Below are 12,272 nucleotides of genomic sequence, written 5' to 3' on the forward strand. Positions count from 1 at the left end.
GGCCGACTTACACCCTGTGCTACTCGGTATCCGCATTAAAAAAAAGCAAACTTCAAACAGCCGAAAATGTTGAACAAATATAGCACTGCCATTATAGCAAACAAGGGGAGTGGGATACAAGGGGCTGTCCCCCGCCCCTCCCTTGTCCGCTATAATGGCATCAGGGGCTGTAGGGTGCCTCCCGCACCCAATTTAATAAAGGTTAAAAAAAAAAAAAGAAAAAGGACCCTGTGCAGCGCTGGTTCACATCCACGGAAGGGAAGGGAAGGGAAGGGAAGGGAATAGGCGTCGCAGGGAGAAGGGGAGTTGGTAGCACACAGCAAGGTGTGCCGCAAAAGGTAAGTAAGGGGGTGGGGAAGAGCGGGTTGCCAGAAATGTCCTTGGGAGAGAAAAACAAAATTCATTTTCGCTTAAATAACACATTTTTTTCTCCCTCAGACATTTCTCATTCGATTAATTCATGGACAACTGTGTTATTCAGCCCTCACACCCCACCTACTATCTGAACCTTGAATAAAACGTTTGATACTGTGCTTCTGATTGACGTTTAGTACCCAATTCATTAAATGACATTACACCTCTACACAGCACTTAAAACAACGAACTGAACCACTACTAAGCACAAACCCGACATTGCATAAATTAACTGAATTCACCATACCAGAACCAAAATGTAGCACAAAGACCACCACACACGACCACAATACTCAAACCTACAATAAGGCACTGATCAGATGTTTAACATGCTTATTCACCTCAGGCTACACGCAGGCCACTTCCTAAAGGACTACATGCCAAAAACACACAGAAGCTTATCTGCACACGTAAGCCTATTTCCTTTCGATCTACACAACAGCAAAGCAATCTTGCACTGCTCCCTCTGCTCTTACTAATCAAATAATACCCAATCTTTCCAGTTCCAAAGAGCCAAGAGATCAGGAAAACGGCAGCGGTTCTGCTATATAAACTCCATGTACATAACATAATAGGAATTAGTTGAGATTTTTAATACACGGATAACGCACAGTTAAGGTTAGTGTTTGGAACGGATCACTCGTTTCAAAATTGATTTTCATTTCCTCTTGAATAATGTTTTAAGGGTTGAAAAAGTAAAAAGCAACAAACCATGTTTTTGGGTATACAAACTTTTGAAGTTTCATTGTCACAGACACGGGAAAAGAGGCATTATATCATTCTCTACTGAGACATGATGGCACATGGAAAAGACCTGTCGGAAAGAAAACATGACCGTCTCAAATATCCCTCGTCCCCACAACGGCCACCCGTGATTTCATATACTCATAGTAAGCTAAGCCCTGAGGAGTGAAGGGCTGAGAAGGACTGCTGTTGGGCTGTTTGGCGAGTGGCGGGTGGAGGAGAGCCTAAGACCCTAGTGTCACATCACGAATAGGATGAGTAAAATTGCAGCTTATTCTATCAAGGCACAGGGTCAAGTCAATCGTTGAAAACGCGCGCTCAGAAGCGACGCAACTGTAATGAAGACAACTCTACGATCCCCGTGCCCCAGCACACACGGACCAACAAAGTAAGCAAGTATTATTCGTGCACCTCCACAAGTGAGGCTCATATTGTATCAACTGTTCAACTCTCACTGTCACACACACATAGCACAGTGTCTCCCTTGTCCCCACTGTCATCGACGGAGATTGATAATGTGATGGATGAGGTGTTTACTAGAGAGACTATCTAACAATATCAATGCTCTTGGCCTGTTTGATTCATCGTTAAAAAGCAAACTTAGTTGTACACAAAACAGGCTTACACAGAACGGCCTTGAATCTTGCGAAGTTCTGCATACGCTTCCCCACACCCACACATCACCAGTGAAATCTAAAGAAGTGGAAACAACCCATTGTGGGTTGACAACTCCTTTACAAACTTTATCTAAGTCCGATCTCGCAAACACACATTCACCTGAAAGCGGAATCTTACCTCCGGAGATCAGTGGTGCTGGCAGTTCAGCAACGGCGGTCGCGAGTGCGGCGGAGTTCGGAGTGCCGCATCTGGTGGATGATGGAATGGATGATGGAGTGGTGGGGTTTGGGGGGGCTGCATGCCACGCGACAGTGGTCGTGGGTGCGAGAACGCCACCGTCGTTGCGGGAGTGCGCGCGGCAGGTATTTGGGGCCGCGCATCGCGAGAAACTGTCTTCTAAGACTAAAGGAGTTGAGGGCAGCACAATCGATGTGGAATCTTGTTCCTTGCACCCGCTAAGGGCTAGCTCACCTGGCGGTGACATTCTAGTGACTTCAGCTCAACCCGTCGACATGGAGTCGCCTGTTAGGGCCTCTGACGACTTCGAAGGACTAAACAAGTCTAAACCTAATGACACCAGAATTGGAGGGTGGTGTGAAGAAACCGTCGTCGCCGCAAACAAAGGGATGTCATCTGACTTTTTACAGTCATCATTACCATTAAGGCACAACACGCAACATGATTCACTAGAGATTGCCAATAATGTGCTGCAGAATTTACTTAGAATTACTAAAGTCAGTAAGAATAAAGCAAGTGGGGCTGCACCTTTAAACAGTGAAGACTGTTCGGAAATATCACTGAAGCGTAACAACCACGCACTAATTGATCCGTGTAAGATTGCCTCGGCTGATGTGCCTCACAAACGAGCAAAAATGTCAGAAATAGGTCCGTTGTCATCTCACTCACATGACATCTCGGGATTACCCATCTCATCTCAGAAAAGGCTGCACATCAGCAACCAACGAGAGACACTTGGTAGTACTAGTAATACAAACAGACCAAATCTCGAATATAGACGACCCCAATTTGGACGAGACAACTGACTCGTCCTTTATGGAACGACCGTTCCCTAAAATTAGGAGAAAAAGAGGCAGATTAGATAAATCGCCCGTTTGTACAAAAGTACTGTTACAGGATCCTAAGTCAAGTACAGCTGTGCCCTCGTTAGATTTACAAGCGTTGCTCCCATCTTCATTAACTATTTCTCTGGCCCCATTCATGAAATTATATGAACACTTAAATGAAGCAACCAGAGATTTCACCACAATGGTGGCCCTATTAAACTCGAAAGTGGTAAAGTTGGAACAAATATGTACAAACACTAACAGCATAACACATGAGAGATTTAAAAAACTGGACGAATCTTATAAGCTGTTAGAGGAACAAAGAAAGAATGACAACTGATAAAAGAGGGTTTGCTGAGGTCGCAAAAGAAGCCCTTGCTCTATTCAAAAAAGATGCAGGAAGATCTCAAAATGTGGAGTTTAGTGAGAAAACTGAGGAGAGTTCACAGTTTGCCCCATATGGCAATATGCAAAGAACGGTCAACACGAATGTCACTACTTGTGTATCCAACTCCGAGTCACAAAGTGCATGTTCCTTGCCACAAGATAACATCATGGATGTCCACAAATGTGTATCTACTGAGGGGGTAAAGTCGAACTTTCAACCCCTACCCACTGTACCCTTGGTTCCATGCTCCAACACTGTCGAACCAAGCAAGAGGTCATCAAGGGCTCCTACTATGCCGAAAAGCACAGGAAATTTGGACCCTGTGATTTTGCCGATTGTGGAAATTGTGGATGTGTCTTTCATACCGCTTTTGAGCAAGCACGAAGTACAGCAAATCTGGCACATGTGGATACTCAAGCTGAATCTACGTCTAACAGTAATACTCAACTGAATGGAGTTGGTCAAAGCGATAAAATAGTTACTCCAAACTCAGTGCCAATGCTGTTCCCGATATTTAACAATTAAGTTGTGAGACCACCAGGTACGTGCTCCACAAAACATCTGAAAGCTCAGCAGTGCAATAAACCGAAAAATTTACCGGCAAAAAAGGGGAATAAAATGACCGGTGTCTGAAAATTCGCCCCCATTGCACTTAAAAAGCGTCTTGTAGAAACCCCCTCGGAAAGTGGGTCCAAAGGAGGTCTAAATGTGAAGTATATAGTGGAGCCTGAAATATCGTCAGAGTTGTTAAACATGTCAACTTACGACGACCCTGAGTACGAAGACATTGTGGAGTCTGCTGCTTCTGTTGTTGAAGCTCAAAGCACCAGTGAGGCCTTACTCAAAGTTTTGAACGTGGGAAACGGTCGGACAGACGGCAGAATTGTCGTTCTCGATAAAGAAGCACCGAAGGCAAGCGTTGCTGCCGTATGCCAGGTTGAAACAGTGCAGCCTCTTGAAAGTTCATCCCTCATCCTGGAAAAACGAAACAGGATAAACGGAACCTACCTAGAGCACCCTGTCGTCTGTCAGGCTAAACCAGTGCAGCCGTTCGAAAGTGCGTCCTTCCCCCACGAATTGAAAACATCAATAGCGCCTATGATTGAAAAACTAAAGAGCCCGACTTTACAGACTTTGCAGGAAAAACGAAACAAGATAACTGGGACCTGCCCTGAGTACCCTGTAATGAGGGGGACTGATGACCAGAACGAGAATGAACTGTACAAGAATCAAACCATTGGACGAGTTAAATTTGATGAAACACAGCATACAAAGCAAAATGACAAGCACAAGTACGATCAATCAAAACGACAGTCCAATGGTCCACAGACTGGCACAAGGAGTAAAGTCCCCAAGGGCAGTGGGCACGCGCCTCAGGTTAGACTATTGGTCGAGAGGTTAAAATCATCTGACAATTTGATCTTAAACAGACACAACATCATTAACCTACTCCACCACGTACCTAGTTTACGTGCAGTTACCACCGAGGACTTAAAGTTTGTCGAATTTCCGGATGAGCGGCGAAATGACAAAGTGGTACTGCATGTCACCTCAACTTTAATAGCCGGTTCTATTCTGGAAGCAAATGTGTCTCTTTTTTCATTGGGCTTTGACGTCTATAAATTAGACGATGGTCAGTCTGTGTCTCCTCGTAAGGGTCAGAATGAGATTGACCTTCCTGCATCACGACTCAACTCTACTTAAACCATCAGCGCCATCAACTGAAAGAGTTCATACCCGGCTGACTGGCTTAACTACGACAATTTGCAATACGCCTTGCGAAGATGGTCCTAAAGATAGAACAGTGCTACACGTAAAGAAACGGGTCTCGTTTGTCGAAGACAAAAGCTCTGTACTTGAGGGCGGAAGCGAGAGACTCACCATAACTATACAAGGCAAAATGCAACCATGCGCCTCAGCGCCTGATCATCCAATAACTAGTCACATTCATGGCTCAACACATGACTGGCAATGGCTGGCTGACACCTTAAACAACAACTCTTACCAATAATGCCAGAAGGGTGTTGCTTTGCAGCATTGTGTATTAGGATCCTGGAATACGCGTGGTTTTACTCACTTGATGAACACTGAGTGGTTGGGATATAGCCTGCCTTCAAGAGACCTGGCTAAGCGGTATCCCTGTTATACCAGACTTTGAGATAGCACTAAACCCTGCCATAAAATTGGAGAAGGGTCGCCCTATGGCAGGTCTTATAACCTTGGTAAAACGATCATCTGGATACAGCATTGACAATTCTGTAAATCACTCCCTTCATCCAGGAAACAACAATCGTTAAATTGGTCAAACACTCCCGCAGCAAAGAATAAGTGACCATTCTAAACTTATATTGGAACCATGCGAGGCCTGGAACACATGTGTTCAATGACGCAGTTTCAAGTGTCATAGATCGCCTATTGGTCGACCAAAAAGGGTCGAACATAATACTTTGTGGCAACCTGAACATAGACTATTTCAACCCAAAATCGCTTCAGAAAAAAACCATGGCAACACAATGGATGAAAAAAATGGGTGTAAGAAACTTGCAGTTGCTCAACGGCTGTACGCCAGGTGACATACCGCCTGCCCCGACGTGGAACCAACTAAACTAGGGATCCACCATTGACTATATATTTGTTACTGCTGATTTCCACCAACGTGTAACATCGCTAAAAGTGGTGCAAAATTCAAACAGCGACCACGACATGTTGAAGATGGAATTTGCGAATAACTATGCAGATGTCAAACCAAAATGGCAACTGAAGATTGACGTGCGAGCAAGTCGAGTGCGTCTTCGTTTAGCTGAGAATGAAGTTGAACAGATAGCGAATCAATTCAGCAGGGATGCAACAATGCTAGAATATGCTCAGTTACTGGCAAATTTCAAAACCACGAATGGTGGATCTAAACACATGATGTTGAAACGAACGCATTGTTTTGACTTGACCCTATTACAACAGAAACGGCAAATGAGGAGTACAATTCGGTAAGCACAAACAGCCGACACAGTGACACGTAGTTTTGAGATAAGAGGGGCGAAGCAACGACACAAAAACTGGATCATATAAAGGAATAATGCTTCAAAGTGACTCGGAAGGCATGTTAAAAAGCCTATATAATAAGAATACCAGAGATTTCTGGAAGATTATTAATGATACATAGGCGCCTCAGATAGCTCTACAAACTTCTATGGTATCTGGAGCAGCGTGGACCGCCCACTTCAAAGAGCTATACAAAGATAGTGGAAGTTCCCTCATCTCAGATGACCACAGTGTTTCAAACTGGTCACTAATATTTCCTAGAGAAGACATTGTGAGAATAATTAGTAAAGCCAAAAATTCAAGGGCTCTCGGCCCCAATGGCCTGACCAATTTTATGATCAAGCAACATCTGGAGCCATGGGCAGACTTCTGTGTGTCTCTCTTTAAGAGAGTGAACCTCCAGCGGCAGACACCTCAATCATGGAAATCTGCAGTGATTGTCCCAATATTCAAAAAGGGAGATGGAACGTGCCCTAAAAATTATCGGCCAGTTGCCCTGCTTGATGTCCTAGGGAAGGTGTACGCGACCATGTTACAGCACAACTTAGTAAAAGGGGCAATTCAATCGAAACACGTAGACCGAAGACAAACGGGCTTTGTTAAGGAGGTTGGCTGCTTGTTGAATTTATTGTTGTTGAATCTACTCAAAATGGAGGCAATTAGATCTAAAAACCATGGTATACCTCGCATTCATTGACTTTTCCTTTGACACGATAGATCGCGCACGCTTATGGAACAAAACGCGTGCATGGGGTTGCCCGAAAGATCTAGTGGCTGCAATAAAAGAATTACACACAGGAACTTCAATCCGGGTACGCTTGGACCAAACGGGTACGCTGTCTCAACCGATCAACACTTTCAAAGGGGTTAAGCAGGGCTGCCCATTAGCGGCAGCGATATTTAGCCTGTTTATTTCTGATATCGGGAAGTCCTTTGAGGCTATAAACACTTTTCCTCCAAAGATGCATAAATCTCGGCTAAGTTGGCTTCTCTATGCGGATGACCTCATATTGCTGGACTTAACACCCATTGGATTACAAAGGAAAATAAATGCTATCCAACAATATGTGGTTGATAACCATCTGCATATTAACACAAAGAAGTGTGAAATACTGGTCCTTAAAGATCTGAAAAGCGGCAAGACAAGGCTTGCAAAAAGACCAGCATGGTCATTGGGTCAAGAAAAACTGACGATTTCGCCTAGTGTGAAATACCTTGGAATGATGATCAGTTCCTGTCTTAATGACGACCCGTGGATAATTGAGACTAAACGGAAATGCAAGCAACTAGCGTGTCAAGCGCATGTGATAAACAATAGATATGAGAAGTTTTCTCTGAAGGCAGTTTTACGATTCTACGAACAAAAGGTTATACCTATACTAACATACAGGGCATAAAACGCATTGGGCTGCGCATGGGAGGTATGGTCCACGCTTGAGAATATCTTCTGGTCCAAAGTGCTCAACTTAACCGAAAGGAATAGCAACGACATCTATAAGGTACAAATTAAAACTAATTTCAATCCATGCGAGAGTTTGTTGGAATTTGTTATCACTCTATCGCAAAACAAAAACATGCAAACAAATTTGAAGTTTTACATAGTGCCACCTCTTCTGGTCCTGATGTCCTGTCAATGTGGATGAGACGCTGCAAAGTCCTAATGTTTGAGTACGATATCCAGCCTGAGGTTCTCCAAGGCAACCCGAATGTGGCAAAAACAAAAATATGGCGTGCGGATTGGGACTTAACACGCTCCAAAAGATTGTCCTCTAAATCAATGTGTGAGGCCCCACTTGAAGCTCAGGCGTATAACAGCATACAAAAATACATCAAATGATTGCCTGATCCGTACGCCCGAAGGCTTTTCATGTATTTTAGGCTGAACGGGTTTAAAACCAAAGAGCGGTTACGGGCATGGTCATCATATGCAAACTTGGATCCGATGTGTCGTTGCTGCACACAAGTACCTGAAACATTGAAACACTTGGTGCTATTCTGTGTCGGGTTAAGAACGGAAAGAACTCGTCATTTGGGCCTTTGGAGTGCCTCCCACCTGTCGCTTGACGCTGAAGAGTGGTGGCAACAAATGTTCAACGGGAGAGACATGAAATTAGTCTTGCCGTTAACACACTTTTTAGCGACAATTGAAAATCGACTGATAGTCCCAAGTGTGCCTGCAAAGAAGTGAGGACGTGAAACATCTCTTGCCCTCTTGGAAAATCCTTTTAAGTTGAGGTCATGGCAAAGAAGAAATAGCTAAACACTCACTTATATGGATGAGTGGGCCTCAGTGAAAAGGAGATTTGTAAAGACCTGTAAAGAGTTGGTCTGAAGTGAAATGAATGAATGTTTGTTTTGTGAATGTTAGGTGTATTTTAAAGGTTTGAATGTAAACCAATAAAATTAATAAAAAATAAAAATAAAAAATAAAAATAGTAAACAAGCATTGGAAATGCCAACAGTTTGGGGTTTTGTACAGGCATGGGATAGGCATTTGCCAGGCTCTGCCATCGTGGCATTAACTCTGCCCATTGATGGTAGCAGGTGAACAAAGGTTCGAATACCTAGACCTCTAATAGCAGTGCCTGGCAAATGCATAATAGTTATACAGAAGCCAAAAGAGTTGGCTTTGCCAATACTTGTTTGTATCAGGACAGCAGTGAAGTATTTTTAAATCGAGTGGCTGAAAGGAATACCTGGTTAAAAAATGTTACTAAACCAGTAGCGTGTTTACAGCTCCAATTAAGTTATTAACTCTCAGAAGACTGCTTTGAAAAAAAACACTGGCAGGCACTTGAGTGCAAAGTTTATGCGAAAATGCGATTAAAGCGAGCTCAAAGAGTTCCCCATAAGGAGGTGTTTTGGGCAGGGAGTGGCAGGAAATGGGTGGGAATGGTCATAGGGATTACCATGGCCATATGAAGTCAATATTTGGGTAAATAACCAAACACCTTCAAGTTTTGTGTCCCTCCTCGTATGCCATTTCTCTCTATATGTACTCTAATGCAATAGTTTCGTCTTATAGGTGACGCTGCCACCTAATAGGCCAAACTAAAAAGAAAAATACCTGCTGTGTAAAACCGCTTGTGCAGAAATGGGATGAAGAGGTTCAGGTACTCGTAACACTGTTTACATATGGTGGTGTTTTCACCCTTGATATGGTCTTGAACAGACATGAAATGCCAACATAAAGTGGAAAATCCCCATTCTGATAGTGTGTCCAGCTGGTTTCTTTCATGTACCATACATGGGCTAAGACAGACATTGTATGCATGATCACGATTTGACGGTCTCAAGTTTTTAGAAAAGGATTAGTTACTGTAAATGTGTGATGTTGCTTAAAACCTAGTGGGTTTGAAAATGATAAAGCCTTATGTGGCTATCAGCTCTTAAAGTTATGGCATGTATTGTTTTGTTGGAGGCCATTAACACAACTTAGTCAAATGAACTTCATTCGATATGCGTTACTCTGAAATGAGTGTTTATTGTCAGCATACAGCCTGGGTCTTTGTGAGCAAGGCCATAACTGATGATAAACCATGACCAACATTTCCCAAGCACAAAAGGGATACACTCAAGACTATTTTTGTTGTCAATAATGTTGACTTTTTAGATAAATAATTAAACAGTTTATTTTCTTAAAACCAGATCACAGCCTGGCGGAGCTGGTTTTACATAGGCTGCTATGTAGCGGGTCAACCAGCACAGGACACCCATTATAATGTGATATTTTATTTATAGCGCACCTATACACAAGTGTTTCAAGGCTCAACGAGGCAAGGTGGGGAACAAGGGAGGACAGGACAACGATCTTACTAGGCCAAGTGACACTGAGATCGCACAAGTACGGGGAGCGGGAAAGTGCAAGGGGGATGAGGAGAAGTGCGAGACATAGGATCAAGACAAAGGAAAATAGTGCGGCCAACAGGTGGCGGTGCAGGGGTTAAGTGCAGACAACAAGTGTTGGCTAAGTGCAAGTAGGGGACTGTAGGGATGCAGATACAGACCCCAAGTGCAGTGTTGCCAGGAGGCAGTGCAGGTGTGCAAGTGGGAGGGCAGGGACCTGGGTCCGTGATTTAGAAGGTAAACAGGTAACCAGTGCATTTTCAGAAAAGATATAAGCAAGGGAGTGGAAGACAGAAAGAAGGCAGAAGCAAAGAGAAAAGTCTTGAGCTGCATCCGGAAGCGGAGATGGTTCTGCTCAAGTTTCAGAGAGGCAGGGAGGTTGTTCCAGCGGGAGGCACAGTCCGAAGAGAGAGATCTGCCCCCAACTCGTTGCTTAGAGAAGCGACCGACCCGCGGGGAGTTGGAGGTGGAAGAGCGAAGAGCTCGAGAAGGAAGATACTTCTGAAGAGAAAGCTGGAGGTATTTTGGTCCCAGGCCCCAGAAGGTCTTGTGGGCAATGCAAAGGGTCTTGAATTGTATCCTTGCAGCCACTGGGGGCCAATGGAGAGAGTTCAGTGCTGGAGAGATAGAATCCCTGGTATTGAGGCCAAGGACATGTCTCGCAGTCCTGTTCTGGATGAGTTGCAGAGGACGGAGAGTAGAGGAGGGTAGATTTAAAAAGTGGCTGTTACAGTAGTCAAGCCTAGAGAGAACCAGAGCTCTGGAGACAGTGAGCTTCTGGGGGAAGGAGAGGAAAGGAATAATACCTCCGAGGAGGTGCAGTTGGTAGTTTGACTTGTTAGAGACGTTGGAAATGTGAGGAGAGAAGGAGAGAGTGGAATCAACGATAACCGAGGTTCTTAGCCTCACAGGTGGGAGCAGGAAGAGGGCCAAGAGAGGCCGACCAGAGAGTGGTGGGAAAGGGGGGGTGCCAAAATAGCCCGACCAGCAACAAAGCTAGTCCTATTGCTAGTAAAGTCGGAGTTTCTGTAAAAAGGAACTCTTCCTGATGCATCTTAAATCTATTGCTGGCCTTGCAGCCCTGCAAATGATGGAATAATAACCATACGGTAAGGGCTTTAGAAATGCATTAATAAACAATTGATAAGGTGCTAGGAAGACCATTTTTTATTTTACATTTGTGTAACACCCAGACTTACGGGTATCACAGCATTTGTACTGAAGGAACATGGTAAACAATGCGTTTACAAAACTCTCGATTAGTGCCATACTTCCTTGGATGGAATCAAATTCGTTTCTCTGTGGACATTTTACAAAGCATTTGGTCTTTGAAGTAAATCGAGCTCCATCTCATGATGGAACGAACGTAAACACACACACAGTTGTAGATCTGGAACTATCAGCAGTGGGCATATATGGTATCCGGTGATTCCATCGAATGCAAAAGCATCAAATGCAAAAGCTTCGAAAAAATGCATTTTTTTGTAGGTAAAGTTTTTTTTATTAAAATGGGCTTTAAGGGGTAAAACAACGGGGGTTGAGGGACTCCCCCTCTGCCCCCGTTAAAAAAAAATTTGAAAAATATTCATTTTTTCAATGCATTTTTTTTCGATGCTTTTGCATTCGATGCCATCACTATAAACCAGCATATATTCCACATAGGCGCCTCGAAAGACATCTGAAAGACCACTAGAGCAAGGTTTGAGTGGTCTATGATGTCATGCTGCAACCAGAGGTGATATTCCATCCATTACATTTTCAAGCACTTAATTTACAAAAACAATGCCTATTTGTAATTCAAATCCAGGGTTAGATATTGTTGTGATCTTCAGAAGGATACAAAGTTTGGAGGTCCTTGCACGTCTGAAGGATACACTGAGCCCGGCTGCTTGACAGCTCCTGAATCCTGCTAGAAGTGTTAGGGGGATGGTTGAGGATACACTTACCTTTGGCTGGTGCTTGCCTCCACTGGAAGTCACCTGCAGTGCCCACACTTTCATTAATGCTGAAGTGCAGAGTGAACCTACAGTGGAAAGGGAACTAGAGCCATGCATACAAACTCATAGAAACCCAAATAGGTGAGGTTCTAGGTAGGAAATGCCATGGAGGAAGAGCAACTCGAGGTAGGGCATATGCAGTATGCAACCGGACCCTGGCGA

General features: G+C 43.9%; 1 protein-coding gene across 3 annotated transcripts in view; it reads right to left on the minus strand.

Moving 5' to 3' along the window:
- Window positions 1–12,272, minus strand: part of NT5C3A (5'-nucleotidase, cytosolic IIIA) — a 656,918-nt gene that overhangs the window by 437,016 nt on the left and 207,630 nt on the right. The gene's annotated exons all lie outside the window — the stretch shown is intronic.

The sequence above is a fragment of the Ambystoma mexicanum genome, chromosome 5p (genome assembly GCF_040938575.1).
Source record: "Ambystoma mexicanum isolate Mex_15411 chromosome 5p, UKY_AmexF1_1, whole genome shotgun sequence".
Lineage (NCBI taxonomy): Eukaryota > Metazoa > Chordata > Amphibia > Caudata > Ambystomatidae > Ambystoma > Ambystoma mexicanum.